The sequence below is a fragment of the Lipophrys pholis genome (genome assembly GCF_963383615.2).
Source record: "Lipophrys pholis genome assembly, chromosome: 3".
In the NCBI taxonomy this organism is placed as follows: Eukaryota; Metazoa; Chordata; class Actinopteri; order Blenniiformes; family Blenniidae; genus Lipophrys; species Lipophrys pholis.
Genome location: NC_137627.1, coordinates 6825793 through 6844681, shown reverse-complemented (window position 1 = coordinate 6844681; position 18889 = coordinate 6825793).

The window sequence follows — 18889 nt, the reverse complement described above, 5'->3', positions numbered from 1 at the left end:
CTCTCGCCAAGCACAAACCAAACGTCTCCCCGCGCAGCATCTTCGAGTGCTAAGAGACGAGGAAGCAAAATAAAAAGGGGAGCTACAAGAGAACGACAGCCTGTGGAAGAGGAGGAACAGATCACTTTATTGCAGATGAATTTTATAAAATACGTCACCATGAGTTACAATTATTTCTTCTTTTTTTTGTTTCTTTTTTGAGAAAGCGATGGTGCCATCCTTCAGATATTTAATTATTGTTGAAATGTTAAATAGAGTAAATCATGGTCATATTATTTATCCATTTTAGAGTATATCCAAATAGATTTATTTATCTTTGAGGGCGGATCGGTCGGGGAAACCATGTTGCTGTTTTTTTTTTAAATGTATAAACCTTATGTCTTTTTTTTTTTTTTTCATTTTCATTTAGCTTGAAGTGTTTCTCACTGTTGGAATTGATTAATGACTTGCACGGGGAGGGAAGGGACAAGTTTGTGAGCTTTGTTATAAAATGCTTTGAGGATGTGCAGCTGATTTTTTTTTTCAACTCTTTAAAGGTACAATATGTAGGATTGAAATGACATTACAATTGTGCATTGAGTGGCATTGGGGAATCTCTGTAGCATCCAGTCTGACCCCAGCCTAAATCTCACTTGTTATTTGTGGATTTGCAGAGAGTTACAGCTCTCGTATTTCCAGGTACATTAATCACCAGAAACTGCTGGATCTGCTTCTATTGTGATTGAATACAGATCAGATTCTAGAAAGACTCAAGAAAGCAACATGTGGTACAATTTGGTTTTACAAAGCAGGATGGACACGATCAAGAGATGACTTCATGACTGTTCATTTGTCTGATTATTCCCAGGTATGTTTTTTTTTTTATGTTTTGAGCTGATAATTTTTTACATATTGTACCTTTCTTGAAAACTTGAATGCAACTGCTAAGTAACTGCATGAAAACTGAAGTGTGATGCAGCTGCTAACCACCACTTCTTTTTTTTTTTTTTACCAGAGAGTTAAGTTCTCTTCAAAATCAGCTGCACAGGTTAAAGCAGTCGAGGCCTGTGAGCCATTCTATGAAGGCATGTTTACATGACACGATGTTTGTTGAATGATAAAGCTGTGTAACTGATGAGTAGGTACTCTCTGGGGACAGTTCCGTTTCTGAATCTCAGTGGCTTTCTTTTTTGCATTTATTTTCCTGACTGGATTTCAGCATGCATGCATCGTAAGCGAACAGTACGAGAATGACATTAAAGAAACAGAAAAAGATAAAGAAGACGGAAAACGTTGCACCTTGATTAATGCAGACAAGCTAAAGAGTGGCAGACTGAAGGAAGTCCCGCCGGGATAAAGAGGCATATTTCTCGAAAAGACACGCCAAAGTGCATAATTTACAAAGTAGATTTAACACACTGTAAGACCATGAAACCAGATGTAGCAGTACCTCAGTGAGCTCGGTGTGACAGGCTTAAAGACTCACGCAGCACAGAAACAATCAACTACCATGGCTCTCCTGTAACTCACCAAGGAGGACGTTCAGGTGAAAGAGACTGAAGCACAAAACACTCCATGCCAAAGTTGCACTGTGTACATTCAAAACAGTTCCCGGCGCCAAAGGTTAACGGCAAAACATCTGCAAACTGAATGATTTTATGCAGCTTAAGATTGGCGTAATATCTCATTGCCTCGTTTGGGACAGTTGGTTCTCACATTAACCTCTTTCTCATTCATATAATACATTCACCAAAAAACACCAACCAAAGGGCAGACCTGCTGTGACAAACTGTAGCTTTCATAAATAATACTTTACTTCCTGGTTCCACCGTTATTGTTAAGAATATGACGTGGTGCTGGGATCTTAATCAAGCTGCTGTACGTCACCCAATCAGGAACTCTCCACTGGGTGAAAAGGGACACTTCCTACTCAAATATCTTCAGTCTTATTGCCAGTATTCATCAGTCACAAGCCAGAAGGTAATCTTAACGGTGACAGTTATTGGCCATTGCAAAATAGATAGAAGCAATGTAATGAATGAACAAAAGCTCATTTAAAACTATGACCTGATCAAAATAATTTTTCCTTCTGTACTGGCATTAGCCACACACTATAGGGTCACTGGGTGCAGAAGCCTTGCCCCGCTGACCTTGGAATAAAGCCATGTTGCACTTTGGACAGATTTCAAGGATTACACTAACTTATTTCTTGAGAAAAGTATGCTTTCAAGGACAAACAGCTATTGATCCCAAACTAATGATGGGAACGTGTAGGGAATTGAACCCTACCCACTAATTTGCTCTAAATCTTACCAAAGACTGACACTGCTAATAAACAATACAGTTTCAACCTATATCTTCACATCAACGAGGCTTATTAGTACAGTCTTTAATTTTGCTCACAGCACATTGAAGTGGGCTAAAATAATTCCATGAATATTCTTGAAAAATAATGTTTCCAGAAATAAAGTTCTACAACCACATGCACCACGATCTCCCATAGCTCAAACTGACCCGTCTTCAGCTTGAGCCACTGCAGGTCTTTGAGCTGCAGCAACTCGTTGATGTAGCAGAAGAAATACCCCCAATTCTCAGTTTGCTCATTCACCCCCGCTGTCATAATCTCTGTGATTCTTACAGGTGATTATCCTCAGATTTAGTGTCCACGGAGGATGTCAGTGAGGCTCAGTGGGATCGGTGCAGTCTGCTGTATGTAGGAAGGACAAATACACCAACAGGGCATGCCAGAATGCCTAATAATAGAGGCTGAGCTACCCCTTGGCCTTCTCCTTATACTTACTGTTACTGCGTCCTTCTAGCAAAAGCTTAAATGTTGACCTTGAGCTTAAAAGCCAAGCCAATGTCCTGTGCTAAATGCAGCTCACGCTGGAGAGTCACTGTGCAGGCCTGTGCTGGTCTAATCTGGAGAGTACAGGTCAGCGCTGGTGTGAGGACTATATTTACTGAATGGTGCATACACACATGTTCAACATGCATTAGGAAAGAAAGAAAATTTGAATGTGCAGACAACTCTTGTGTTCTGCTGTTATGTCTGGTTTCATTCAGGGCAGTAAGACAAACACGAGCACTGAGCGGGGACACGGAGGACCCTAAATGTGTCCTGGCCTTCTTCAGTTTACATTTATACAGTGTTCATTAGTCACTCCTGCCTCCTGCACTTATACAGTCCAACAGTTTTCAGAAGCAAAAGCAAGCCTTGGATATTCCAACAGTCCACCACTCTCCCTCCAGTCTGCTTTTCTATTTTTTAATGTGAAATTAATTATGCAATTGTTTAGTTTTTTTTCTCATTTGCTTACCTTTTTGACTTGTGGGTTCATTCTGTTGTCTGTTGCTCTTTTTGTGCAGTGACATATCAAAAAAAAAAAAAAGGAAAGATGTTTTTTAATGTAAAAGAACAAAAACAATTTATTGTGTAAAAAAACAAACAAACAAGGGTAGAGTATTGAAATATAAGACTAGCAGAAAAAGATATATTTTCTCCCTTGCCAAAGTGATATGCAAAATTGAAAGATTTTCTTTTTTAAAACTGCATGTGTAATGGCAAGAATAAGCATGTTTCTATGTTTTCTTCAGCTGCATCTTTAAAGAAAGGCTTTTTAAGTCCAAAACTAAGCTATTACGTCTCGATGCCAAGTGTGTATATTAACTACTCAGTTCCTCACAGCCAGGCAGACAACAGCCACTCAGCGATATTAAGACTACCTATTACTTGGGTGACAACCATTTTGTACAGTAAATCTTCTACTTTGAGAAAAAAAGAAAGAAAATTTGCACATAAATATAAACCTTTAAAATCAGCCGTAGAAGATGTTTCGATTTATACGCCAGTCACTCGTGGGATCTAGTGTAAAACACAGGGTACACAGGAATATCAAGCATACAGGTAAGCCTACTGACTGCCGCCCATACGTAGATGTCAGGTGCGAGAACATTCCAGGGTTTAGCCCCCAGCACAATGTGTGATTAACCCACAATTTACAGCCATTAAACACAATCTGATTACATACTCAAAGAGGCTCCCGATGGACAACCCGTTATGGTACACTGAGAGCAGACTCAGGAAAGGGAACAAAGCTGATCTTTTATGACAATTTTTTTCTAGTAAAAAAAATGCTCTTTCTATGTCAACACACGTGAGCTATTTTGTAGAAATGGTACTTTATCAGCGTACTTCCCATCACCATTCAACCACGCGCCCATGAGAGAATTTCACCTGCTTGGTGCCACTGGGTTTGGATTCCTTTACCAAAAAAATATAAAAATAAAAAATCAGATACATTCCCAGCACTCTACTGCCCACTCACCACAGGTCATGTAGCAAAGCAGGTCTTTTTAAAAATCAAGCTGTTACTCTCGACTGTTACAAACAAATGAGGCATGTCTGCATAAGCTTACGGCCATCGACGGTATAAGACTCTCCAGGTACTTTGTACTGCAGAACTGTAGCAAACAATCCGAATCCTCAGGACTGCAGCGTGTAATTATGCTGTTCCATTCATCACCGCAGAGCTCACAAAATGACACGTTACTCTTTATTCTGCTGCCAGAAGCACCTCAGATTAATTTAGCAATCACATTATGCAGCCAGGCGTAAGTGCTGCCTGGTGACCCCATGTGCAAGTTTAGAAAAACATCCTCCCTAATCTATTCAAGGGCTTTGTACTTTTAATGAACTGAAAAGCCATAAAGTAAAAAGAAATGAAAAGAAAAATCAAACTTGAGTCAGCCCATTATATTGAAAAAGTAAAACGTGCACTGATGGGCCAATCATATTCATACGTGAGTCAGTCAGTTGGGCACTGAAGCCTTTTTTGCATTTAAATTAAAAATTAGACATCTTGCTTCAAATAAAAAGCTTTTCACAGTGTTTAATTGAATGAGAGAAATGTAAGTTGTAAAGCTCCTTTTCCCAGCTGTTTAGCTTCAATTTTCATTTTGATGTGAAATAAAATGCTCCCTTCCCCCCCCCCTTCTGCCCCTACCCCATCTGATACTGGTGCTGTTGCTGTCCTATTAAAACCTTTTCAGGGTTCAGGAACTGATCTCTGGGCCTTCCGCTAATCTGTTATGATATCAGTTGTTATTACTTCATCTAATTACACTGAGTGGCAGATCCAGGCAGAGCGGACGTTAAACCACAGTCCGGATTTGATCGGGTAGCCGCCATGCCGCCCCCCCCCCCCCCCCCATCTTCGTCTCACACCAGCACTGTCACCAGTGGGATCTTTGGTGTGAGATAATGACTCGAGATAGCTTCAGTGCAGCAGAATCCAGGCACTAGACTCATTAATGGAGCACAAACATCAGGACTGCCACTTTTTTTCTACTTCTCTGTTGTGAACAGCAACACACGAGCTGCGCATCACCTTCAACTCATGCAAACAGTGTGAGGAACCTCACTTGAGGGGGATGCCAATTGTGCGGGGAGAGGGGGAGCAATTTCAAGTGTGGCCAATATTTGGCATCCTGTGTCGCGGTGATCAATATTCAAGAGGCCTGAAAGGGAAAAAAAAAAAATCTAGGAACTTGACATTCTTGATATAAAGATGTAAACACATGGACTGTAAGCTGGAACGGTGGACTACACACTGCAACACGCTCACGCTTTGTAATCCTCATCGGAGAATCTGTTGCTTCTGATCACAGATTTCATGATGTATGTGACAGGACCTTCGCTCAAGGTTCACTGTATATTTCTGACTGGTGTACTGTATGTAAAGACTGAATAAAACCTTGAATGTTACATCAAGCCTGAACCGGCCCTCGCCTCTGCTGATTTATGACCCACGGACGAGAACGTTTTGTGTGTTTGAGACTGAGAAGAGAGAAAAGGTGAGTGGGTAGATGTGTGACTACGTGGTCATGATTGGATTTAGAAAATTTAAAAACAAACATCAAAACAATCTTCTGCGTCATGAAAGAAAATCAACAAAAGTGACCACAATTCATATTGATGCATGTCTATATATAGCATGGTGAAAACAATGTCTGCAGAAGGCTGCATACTGTGCAGCTGGTTGCTGTAATGACAGTTCTGATCTCAATATGTGACAGTGAAACCTTTCAGCAGGATTAAAACCTTCGGACTATGGCTGTGATGAGAGGAGATCCTTCAGTCATGCATGCACCTCGGTGTGTCAGCTTCTGTTTTACAATTTCTTTTTTTGGGACTGAAAGCTGAGTAACATTTGTCACGTCTGAACTAGATTGTTGGAGCACTTTTCAGGATTTTGCAGCTAAGTTCACAATTACCTTATGTTTAGGCTGAGTTTTATTAGATAAGGGGAAAGGAGAAGGCTTAATGATACTCTACAAACATATATGCCTGTACGGGTGTGTGTTAATATTGTGTATATGTGCGTGTGTGCATGCACGTATGGGTTTTCATCCAGCTCCATTCTTTAGGACCATAGCGGATTTTGCAGAGTGGACATCATGAACATGTAACAGCCTTTTGACCACTTCCACACTTTAAACAGCCGCCTTGAGGAAAAGAGAATACCTGTTTTTTGTATTTAAATCCAGAATCAGGCATAAATTAAGGTTGAGGCTGGGATTTTCCAGTGAGCAGTGAACGGTGAAGTACCAGAAAGGCAGTATATCAATAGTGTAGTCATGGAGATAGCCATACACTTCCATTATTCCATCATGGGGATTTGCCTTAAACTTGCAACAAATATATTTTTTATATATTTAAACTATTAATCTATTCACTACTGCATGATGGTGTGGTGATTAGCACTCTTGAATCATGGTGACAATGTCCTCAGTTTGGGTCCAGGTTCGTCCGGGGGCTGTTAGTGTGTGGAATGTGTGAAATAAGCCTCCATTTATATTTCATGACACTTTCTTTCATTGTGTGCAGTTCACAGACATCAAACAGTGTGTGAAGTGCATAGTTACAAAATGCAATTCTGAACATGTGTGTGCAACATTTTTTGAACCTGTGTATGTGTGTGTGCTTGTGTTTGCAGCCCCACTATCCAACTTCCTCAGCAAGGTCACATGGTGGCTGCGCTGGACTGGGATTGAAGGCTTGTTGCCACGGCGATAAGCCAGCCGGTAATATCTCTAAGCACAGCCAGGATTAATCTGTCGACAGATGGCCGGCTGCTCAGCATCACTTCCTGAAACACACATATACACAGGATTCATATTCACCATCATCATCCTCACCATTATTGTCCCTTTATCCTTTCACATCACCTTCACTTCCGTTGGCACGCACTCGCAGATCTTCATCTGCCTCCCCCTAGAACCCGGAGCTGAAGTGCATCCATTCGCATCATCACTGTAATCAGGCAGTGGCAGCCTTCGTCCTCACTATAATTACTCAAAAAAATCCTCTTCACAAGCCCACACCTTTCTTTCCCTGGTCCTCATCCCCATTGCTGCTTCTGTCATCCAAAAGACCACTGCCATCATCCAAAAACTGCCTTCTTCCCCCGCGGATCGATGCACCAGGCATCCGTTAAATCACAAAGCGTGCCTCTCCATTCATCACCACGGCCCGGTGATAATAGAAGCAGTACCTTAGTTCATGGTTGAGGGAGTCTGCACCTCATCCACATAAAGAGGTCTTGATTTACTGTCTTGGGAATTTTACATAAGTGTCGAGGTGAGAATGAAGCATTATGAAGACTAAAAGCAGAGCATCATGCTGGAAGAATACTCGTCTGTTTTCGACCCACTTTGTTATCTGCTATAAGCTGAATGCTAACTTTGGGTGTCCATGCTTTCAAGTGACAATGTGTTGTCAGTATAAATTGTCGCTGGGGAATATAACTCTTGAAAACAATGTGAAGGATCGTCATCCAGGTCAGGAATTTTTGTTTCATCGACTTCCTCTGTATTGCATCAAAGATTCCCTCTGACATGTGCCTCAAAGTTTTAGATTGAGGCGACAACACAGAGCGCAAGTGTGTGAGGTGGGGCTTTTACTCTGAATCCCTTCACCAAAGGTGAGGAGCTCAAGTCTACCATGATCCATTATTCACAGTGTAATGGGAAATGTGACTTGCAGCTTCATTAATATGACATTTTACAGTTTCTGGAGGTCTTCTTCCTCCTGCACTAAACATTCCCAATATTTAAAGAAATTCTAATGATGTTATTTAAAGCAATCAGAGTCAAGATGGCTTCACTGAGTATCCATTCTAAGCGCGTACGCTTCCTTTTGCTTGCAGCTGTGTTTTTGCCGATGCTGAATAGCCCTCTGATGTTCTTCCATTTTTAGAAAGTCTAACAAGCTGATTCCTTTTTGTTATTGCTTAGCCTACTTCTCACCCGAAGCTGTGTATTTCAGAACCCCCCCCCCCCCAAAAAAAAAGCATTTAAAGAAGGTATTGAACCACGACCAATTATGTTGGTTACATTAGAAAACAGCTGGAACATGAATAGATTCAGATTCTCATTTATTGAAGAGTCACAGCAGCTAAACCAGGTTTGCATCGGACACCAGGTGATAAACAAGTGGCCACATGTACGACAGAGTTGACCTAAATAGTTGACCACTTGTCAAGTTGTTGCTCATTGTATTGTTTTGATATTTGTTCACTCCCTGACAGAAAGGGTTACACAGAAGAGTGCTGTCCAGCAAACAACATGACTGTGGAGTGAAATATTGAGAGGAGGAAATTCTTTAAGTGGAACAAAAAAACCAAAACAAATGTCACACTCTAGTATTTAGGAACTGTGTAGGGATAACTCATAACTCACAGATTTGCCTCAAGGGTCATATGTAGATTGATTCTGATCTGGATCAAAATGTTTATATACAAAATGTTATTCACAGACAGAAGCAATTTTAACATAGTAATTTATTTCAGGTTTCTACCACCATAAACAGATATTATTAATATTTTTGAGCTGAAATGCTGACCAATAGAGATGGTGTCGTGGTGAGCACTCCCGCCTCATAGTGAGAATATCTCCAGCCTTTCTGTGTGGAGTTTGCATGATCTCCCTCTCTGTGTTTGAGTTTCCTCTCACAGTCCAAATATATACATTTGAAATAAATCAATGACTTTAAATTGCCCGTAAATTTGAATGTGAACTGTATGTCTGTCTTTGCTCTCCTGTGAGGGCCTGATGATCTGTTCAGGGTGTAACCGGCTTTAAAACACAGTTATTTGAGATCTTCTGCACAAACCTAAGCTGGTTGAAGTGGTACTGAAGATAGATAGATACTAATCAATATGCACATGATCGGTGATCAGTTAACCACACATAAGGAGTGTTTCCAGACCCAGAGAGTCGAAGTGCCGAGAATCATCTAAAGAGAGCCGGTATCAAATCAGCGGAGAGCCGACAGCTGAATCATTATGACTGAAATATGGAGCAGGCAGCTTCAACAACCCAAATGAAAGCTTTTATCCATGTGCCTTTTATCTGAATAAGTGTGTCTTCTTTCTTTCTTTTCTCTCGCTCTCCCTCTTTCTCTTTTTTTCAACTGAGTCACGGCCTTTCTTCAAAATCCTGCTTTACATGATATGACAGGGCTTTGGGCGAAGTAGAAAAAAAGGCAAGAGAGTCATTACCATAAACATGAGCCCATATGTGACACTGATAAAAAGTGTTCAAGAAAAGGAGGAGGTGATGATGGGAATCAAGAAGTAAATAAAAAAAAAGGAGTGGTGGAGATGTGGTTTGATGTAAAGAAGGAAAAGGACGGAGCAAAAACAGACAATAAAACACAAGGCAAAAGGAGAGGCGAGGGTTTGAGGAAGAAGCAAACAAAGAATGGCCTGCAGGAATATTTAACAGGGTGGGAGAAGATCGAAGAGCGATGTAACCACAGATGAAGCCTGGAGCGGGAGGAAGAGGAAGCAGGAGGCAGAGGAGGAGAAAAATGCAAAGTTAGAAGACAGAAGTATACAAAAATAAGAGAGAGGAAGCCAAAAATGCATAATGCGTGCTGGAAAATGGGTAGAAAAAAAAAGGGGGGGGGGTGATGGAGAGAGAAATGGAGAGGTTTAAGAGGGCTGCTGCAGCGCAGAGCTGGAGTAAGAGAACATGGGAACATGCTGGCTGTTCTGCCTGGCTGCCTCTGCTCTGTCTTCAGGGAGAGCAGCTGAGGAGGAGGAAGGCAATGGGGTGAGGAAGACAAGGTGGAGGAGGGGGATGAGGGGGAGAATGGGGAGGGCAGCTTTAGGATTTAATACAGAGCAGTTATGGAAAGAGGAAAGAGACTTGAGGTATCGGAGGGGTGCAGGGGATGAAGAAATGCTTCATTGAGGATGATGAACAGGCTGCCACGCTGTTAAGACCAATGTGGCCTTCTGGGAGTTAAGAGGGAGAGCAGAGAGAGACAAATGGAGGAGGACTTTGGGTGGTGGGAGTGCTGCATCATGACAGTGGGGAAACATTAAAGGAAGTGGAGAAAGGAATGTTGAAATAAGAGGGTGGACGTGGGAGATGCTCAAAGAAGAGCATCGCAAAGAGGCAGAGGGACAGCAAGTCACGAGAGGAGAGGAAGAGAGAGAAGAGGAGGACGAGGAAAAAAAAAAATAAGGAGAAGGAGAGGAATCGTGTCAGGGTGATTGTGAGACGGCGAGGCAGTAGCTCTGGGCAGGGTGAGAGGAAGTGATGCGTACGCTAACGGGAAGGAGCAGATCTCGGCGGCATGCGCCAATCAAACACCAGTCCTCCCAGGCGCCCTCCTTGACCGCCAGCACAAACGCACACATATATTATCGACACGTGCGCACACGCACACGCACTGCATGGAACCCGGGCGCCACCGCGCTCGCGCCTACATGATCAGACATCCAATGTGCAGAGTGGAGGGCTGGCAGCAGCGCTCAGGCCCCTCACATGAAGAAGGTCTCTCTCACACACACACACACACACACACACACACACACACACACACACACACACACACACACACACACACACACACACACACTCACACAGCAATCACACACATAGCAATCACACACATGCAGGTCAGTTAATGCGTCCTCAGAGTGACATGACACTTTGTCTAGGCGATGTCTGACCATTCCTTCAAGCACCAGTCACACTCCCCGCACGCTTCAGACTTCAACACGCAATCCGCAGTATGTAGCATGCACCCACTTGGTGACATGAACTTCACCCTGAGAGGAGCTCTAAGTGAAGTGTGCATCACACACAAAGGCTCAAACTGATATGTAGAACTGGCACGTCACACTGTTAGCATGAACCCCGGAGTGTATAGTTACACCAATATATCTTCATTCACAAGCTCGTGCTCCGAAGTTCCAAATAAATGCACTTGAGTCGGAATTCTTCAGAATTTCATTGATTCCCAAATGCTCGTACCATTTTATTTGCGTCATTGCTGTTTCTGTTTGCTCACATCTACTGAGGATTTAGTAAAATGGATATAGTATTAAGATATGGGTTGTGGGAGTCCTTGGGCCTTTTCCCTATGTTGTCCTAACAGCCACCGTCATGCTTATGTTTGCTTGCCTTGCTAAATCCTTCAACGTCACTATTTCATCAACTAATATGTGTCACCCCAGTCCTTGATAAGCCAACCCAAGTATGTAATGACATTTAGAACAATCTTGTGGTTTTCTTTTGCTGTAAGAGTAGGAAACTGTCTCATTGTATTTCCTCAATTTCATAAATGAAGCGTAAAATTCAGTTTTATAAAGCAATAACTCTAAACTGTGTTGAATCTAGCCCCGTTTTATTTGGGGAAACTTACTTTGTTGGTGATAAAGGCTGGAGACACACAGTTGATAGCTCTCTACCCTGACATTGGGAAAAGTTTGATTCTCAATACTTTTCATGAGCATGCAAAGGTTTTCCTTAGGGATGTTTAATTGACTAAAAACACAAGATTGAGATTATTTAGGAACACTAAATTTCCTGTATGTGTGTCCAGGATGTAGCCTGCTTTATACTGTATCTGTATACTCAGCTGAGAAAGACTCAGGATACCCGTGACCATAACTTGGATAAAGAGATGGATAAAACAATTCATGAGGTAATTTAAAAGGTTATTAAAATGTATTGTATCCGTTGAAAGATTAGAGAAACCCAAGCAGATCCACGGTGGTATTTGCTGTTGTGTTAATTTACTGAAATCGTAACACGGACAGGAAAACAGGTTTATGCAGTCGTGTGCATTATAATATGAATAATGATGCAAAGGTATTAAAGTGTGTTTTATGACAAAGTGTGAACAGAGGGAAGCTGGTGCTGGCAGTAAGAAAACTAAACAGTTTCCACGAGAATAACAAGTGAGTCCATTCCCACAGTCAGCTGTGCACATCCTGTTCATCATGAACCAGCAGACCTAATGTATACAAAACAGCCTGCCAGGACCCACAACTCTTCCCAAATATTGTTACACAGATACTGTATGTTAGTCACGTGGAAGCCTCGTTATGCTTTTTTTTTTTTTTTCTTTTAATTCCCTAAATTTTCAATCTAATGATGAAGATTTCAGCTCACAACATTCATGTGCTTTATGAATGCTGATATGTCACTTTTCCTGTTTCAATAAACCCTCTTCTGTGACCTTCCTGACACCATATATGTGTTAAATGGCAGGTTGTGAGGCGCTGCACAAATATGGGATATTGAACCTGACGTGCCCTTTAAAATGGCCTGATTCTAAATGTCTCCAGCAGGCACTTACACCACAATACGGCTACAGTCAGGAAAAGGAACGGAATCCAGTCATTTGTTAGAAAAATCTAAATCCCTCTATGTTTTACAAACTGCAGATAATTCATTCAACACATATGAAACTGGGAGGTTTTGTTGTTTTGCTGTCTGTATCTCTAAATATGCCTAAAAGTGCCTTTAAATAATTGACTGTGTCTGTGAGTGCGCCTATTGTTTTGGCTGGGATGTCACTGCAGCTCCGACGAGCTTCCATTGATAAAAGTGTCCCACTTCACAGTTACACTTTAAATCCCAAGGTTATGATATAATTAAATTGTTAAATGAATCATTAAAGCCTCATCATGTGACAGAGCTGACTTCAATTACAGATCCAACTTGCCAAATGAAGTGAAGATTTTGTCGCCGACTTTTGCGGAGTCTTTGTTCTCTTTTCTTCCTACGCCATCACCGGAGGGGCTTTTTTTTTTTTTTTTTTTTTTTTTTTTTTTTTTATAAATAAAAGAGCTCACCTGCTGTATTTTTACTTTGCTATTTTTAGGGGATTTCATCTCGCTTTTTCAAATTTAGTCGTCGTCAAAAGCTAAAAATAAATGTCTGGTGTCTGCGTTGGTATTTTTATATCTGGTTTTTGTCATTACAGATCCAGGATGAAGTCAAAGAGCATGTTTTATAAATGAGGCCCCTCTGTTTCCTTACATAATGCCCAGGAACAGAGGGACAGTGGACATTAGACAGGAGCTCTTCACTGGGCCGCTGGACTGTGTCTGCTGAGTGCTTTCAAAGAGACAGCAGCATGGTGACTTACGCTGCACACACACACACACACACACACACACACACACACACACACACACACACACACACACACACACACACACACACACACACACACACACACACACACACACACACGCACACACACACACACTCGCACTCACACGCCGGCTCACATTCGTATATACATCTGTACGCAAGCACACGTGCATGCACACAACACCGTCCCCTTTGAACTCCTCTCTCCACCCATACACAAACCAGAGCGATCCACCGTCCAGCTACGCGACACACACTCCTTATATAATCCTCACCACTAGAGATCATTACGGGGGCTTTAAAGCTCCAATCCGTCACTTTAACTGCATCTCGAGCCCCTGCCACTTTGTTTAGGGTAAGCTGAGGGATGTGGCACTGGCAAAAAAAAGAAGTTGGATGCGGGAGCTGCGGGCTGTGCCAGGAAAGTTGCTCTCGTGGTGGTACTCCCACAGCTGCAGTTAAACACCAGCGACCCAGACAAGGAACAAAGGGACAAAAACCTGAAGGGTAGTGTCTCATGACTGGATCTTTTAATTACGACATCCCAGCAGACGGGTCACAGACAGATTTTTCTGTGTCATGTTTTCCTGTCATTAGTTAGGAAGCAGAAGTAAGAGGAAAGAAAAGCAGAGGAGGGGGAAAGTACAGCAGGGGAGGAATGACTTGGGATTTTTTAAATATGTTCACATACAAATACAGCTAAAGTTGCATGGTTCTGTAGTGGTTAGAGAATATCTCTGGTTGAAAGATGAGTTTGCATGTTCCACCTGCACTTAAGTTCTGCTTGTACTCTAAGTTTCAGCTCCGGCACACTGAATAATGCTCCACCTTATTTGTAAATCATACCAAGGGGTGAATTATCTTGCACTTGAGAGACACGAGCTTACATGAAATGAGACGTCAACAACACCCTTGGAATAGTTGGAGCAGTGGTGTGTTTACCACTATGTTGCATCAGCTCGTCTCCACTCACAAAGCATTTGAGAACAGATGCTGCTTTTGACGATAAGTATTTCTCCAATGAGGGCGGCACAATGGTGTCATGGCCAGTAATCTTTCCTCAGTAAGGAGATTACCAGTTCCGTTCTGGGCTTTCTGTGCAGAGTTTGCATGTTGTCCATGTGCTTCTGATGGTTGTTTTATTTATTTTTTTCTGTATACTATGGTTTCCTCACACAATGAGACATGTGTAATCAAAACTTTCCTCAGTTGTCTGAATTTCATCATGAAATTAGAAAGAAGACGGAACAATCGAGGTCGGAGGATGTGTATCGCGTGTTAATCAGTAAAGGACACTTCCATTTTTTCTATATGATCCAATAGCTAAAAAAAAAAGAATTGATCTTGTCCTGGCAATTGAAAAAAGAACAAATCCCAATGATGACTAATGATATTAAAATAGAAAAAGACTCAATCTCACATATATCAACTAAGAAAAAAAACATTTTTAACAGTTTTATCAAAAATAAATGAAATTCATCACATTTTGCCCAAAATCAAACCATCAAAGAAAATCATCCACGTGACAACATCCCAAATGAACAGTTACTCAATTTCTAGCCCTGACATCTTGGAAAAACTCAATAACTAATTCCCACACACACACAGACCAAGCCTTTTGTGTTCTTTTATTTCTTTTCAGATCAGTTGTCTTATGCTCTTACTTGCGCCGCACATTCTTCGCTCATCAGTTTAATAAGTGGATGAAATTTCTCATCTTGTAAGACAGTTTCTTCCTGTGCAACTTTGACAACGCTTCAAGTGGGAGACACAGTCGAGTTGAAAGAGCAGCTTGAAACTTTTGTAGAAGTGACGTGAACATCACTCTGGATATGAAGTACAAGAAGACAAGAATCCGTTTATGGAGTGTAGAGAAGGCAGCAGCTAAGATCAAGGAGATCATATTTGTTTCCGGCTCTTTGAGCTTATTATAATTTCAGCAAATACGATAGAAGAGAAGTTTAGTATATATCTTCAGTATTAGGAGAGGGACATGTATTCACTCGAGGATATATATGAGAGTTTTACTGTATTGTAGGTGTAACAATGTGTAATAAACACGTTATGCAGAACTGCCGAATGAGTGGTGAACTACTTCTCACAATGTATAACAATGTAAATAACTTTCTAAATATTCAAATAATAGTTTTTTGAGTATGCGCTCCTGAAATAATTTGGGGTTTTAATTAATAGGTATGGCTATTCAGCAATGTGACACATTTTTTTGTAGATTCTAATATAAAACCATTTGCAGAAATGTGATTAAGAACACAACTCGATGGTACATAGATATGATTTAAAGTAACAATTGGGAGTACTCATGTATACTGCCGGTTCATTGTTTAAAGTGTAATGCTTCATTGTGATTTGGTAATCGAAACCGCTATCAAATTCATATTCTTTCATCAATAGTTGTCAATCATTCAAATATTTCGTAAAAATTAAAGTGGGTGTTTGGTGAGAATATTTGTGTCAAAAACAGGGGGGTTTTTTTCTGCTGAAAACTGCGATAACATGCGAGTTTAACTTTCACGGGTTCACTTCACATGCGTCAGCGTCCGCAGTGTGGCTGCATGTCAAAGTGCCATCAGTGGTTCTTCCCCTGCAGGGCGGTGGTGGTTTGATAGCCAGATGAATGGACGGATGAGTCAGCTGCCTCCTCAGCAGGAAGAAAATCTGAATGACATGTTGAACTGGGAGATGATTAATAAGGTTTGGGTGGAGCCGACCTGAACTCTTGAGGTGAAGTTGAAACAAGGTTATGCACTTAAATGCGACATTAGTCAATCAAGATGTGTAATTTAAAGTAAACATCAGTGATTGTATTGCTTTTGATTTTTATACCGAGGATCCGCAACACTGTGAAGTCTGTGTGTGTGTGTGTGTGTGTGTGTGTGTGTGTGTGTGTGTGTGTGTGTGTGTGTGTGTGTGTGTGTGTGTGTGTGTGTGTGTGTGTGTGTGTGTGTGTGTGTGTGTGTGTGTGTGTGTGTGTAAACAGTTAAACAGAATTATGTCCATTCTATGCCTCCTTGCATATAAGGTATTCCCGCCGTCTGTCTGTGTATTCGTGCGACCATTGCTTCGCCTCATAATATTATGATTTATCATGAATATTTTACACATTTACATTCAACTTCCCATCAAACTGCCCGCCTCTCCATGCATTATTTACTAAATCTGGTTCTGTTAGGAGCCAGCCGGGTTCGTTTGAAAGTTGTTGTAAATTATAGGTGCAGTGGCTTGACACAGAGGGTAAATGTAATAAACATGAGGGGAAGTAAGTCATTTCTGAGATGATCTTGGAGTTCTTGAGTTCTTGTGATTATTTGGACTCTTGAGGGGTGTAAATGTTGGGTGAAACTAAAGTACAGTCAAAATCTCCGGTCCTCTAAAGTGGATGGTGCGAACACATTTGTGAAAGTAACTTTAACTTTTGCAAAGCGGCAAGTGCAGTGCATAATTCAAAGAAGTTGTACTTACGCTCTCAATTAATAACCAGCTTGTTTTGGATTTAACATCAAATAAATGAGTCTCCTTTCTGAGAGTCTGCAGAAAAACAACGACACATCCTGAAAGGGAAAGTGCAGCTGAGGAGGACTGAAGATATCATCTTATCTGTGGTGGCGTGACGCTAAAATGGATAAAAATAAAAAAAGGTACACAAAAGCATCTGCTGCTGGATGAAACATTTTCTAATATTTGGAATGGATTTCAAATAGAAACGAAGCTGTTTATATCAAATACATGACTGCACACAACTCTCTTACATTCTAAAAAGCAACAAACGCGACTTAAACTCTATCTTAAGATTGATCCACAGTAAATACAGAGTTGAGATTGATATTGAAGAACATGTTATTGTTATCTCATCGCTTTTGCCAGTAACATGCTGGTAACTGAATGATTTTATTGAATTAAATACATAAGTGCAATTACAGCGTTTCCCATTTACTTTTAACTGGTCATTTTTGTATTTTGAAACTGTCGGAACATTGTTTGCTTCAATATAAGCTTTTCAGTTGCCATTTAACTAAAGGTGTGTCTGCTTGGAGTGCAGCACATCAGCAGTCGATGGAAATGAAATGTCTGCCTGTGAGTCACGTTCATCAACGGTATCGAATGAATATTTGCTTACTATCCAAATGTTGGTAGTTTATATCATCTGTTGGTTGCTGCTTCTTACTTTCAAGAACTGATAAAATCCAGATTGTCGAGCATCTTCCTCCCACTAACTGGTGTACCTTTAGTTAAGCTGAGTTATCTGATGTGGTACAGCAATGCTACGATACGAACATGTAAAAGTAAAAGTAGAACATTCAGCAGAAACATTGCAGATAGATACACCATTTGGTAAAATGTCATCCACTGTAATAGTGTTAATGAAATGATTTTTGGTGCGTGAAACACAAGGACAAATGGTGTTTAACACTGGTATGTGACTACGGCACTATGGGTAACCAAGAGTGTGGCCAAGCTTCATGAAATTGAGCGCATCAATGAGAAATAACTAAAATTAATAAGCTGGGATAGAAGACAAAACAAAATAAAATCCATACACCAGCATCAAATGTATAAATAGCAAAGAATGCACTTACAAAGCAATTTCACCCGCAGCACAGTCACAGTAAAATAGGCCAGCTCTGAGAAAAAGCAATTTTGCTCAGTGTTTAAATATAATGCGCGTCACAATGCATTTAGCGGCACTATTTGCGTCAGTGGGAGATTTTTTTTCCTCCCCTCTCTTTACCCACAAACTCTTTCTGAGCTCAATGCAGGAGCTTTATGAATGGCTACAATAGAAAACATGTCAAGTAGAACCGAGGCCTGCCTAAAGTGGCCGCTGCATTTTAAAGTCACTGTTTGACCCCCATAGCTCACTGTTAACATGAAGGAGAGACAATACGTAGAAATCAAAAGGACAATATGCGACCGCATGGGCAGCTTCAGGAAAGTCAAGCTTTGATTTAATATGCAGAGAGGGTACTCAGAATGGAATACATTTGGTCTCATTGTAACTCGCCAAGCAATCTGCTCTTTTGCCATTAATAAAGAGGAAAATATGAAATGCTTTGATTTTCTTATATATCTTTAGTGTCAGATTTTTCCCCTTGCCATTTTCTTCACAATGCTTGAACTTCAGCCACATACAGTGGCTTGCAAAAATATTCATGTCCTTTGAACTTTTCCATATTTTGCCACATTACAACGACAAATGTAGTCATGTTATATTAGGATTATATGTGATAGACCAAATGGAGATGATGCATAATTGTGAGTTAAAGGAAAATGACACGTGGTTTTCAATTTTCTTTATTTCACAAATGAATCACAGTATGCAAAAGTATCTATCCAGCTTGAGTCAATACTTTGTGAAGCCACCTTGTCTTTTGGGGTTCATCTCTACCAGCTGTGCACTTCTCAACACAGAAAACCTCAAAGTGATGCA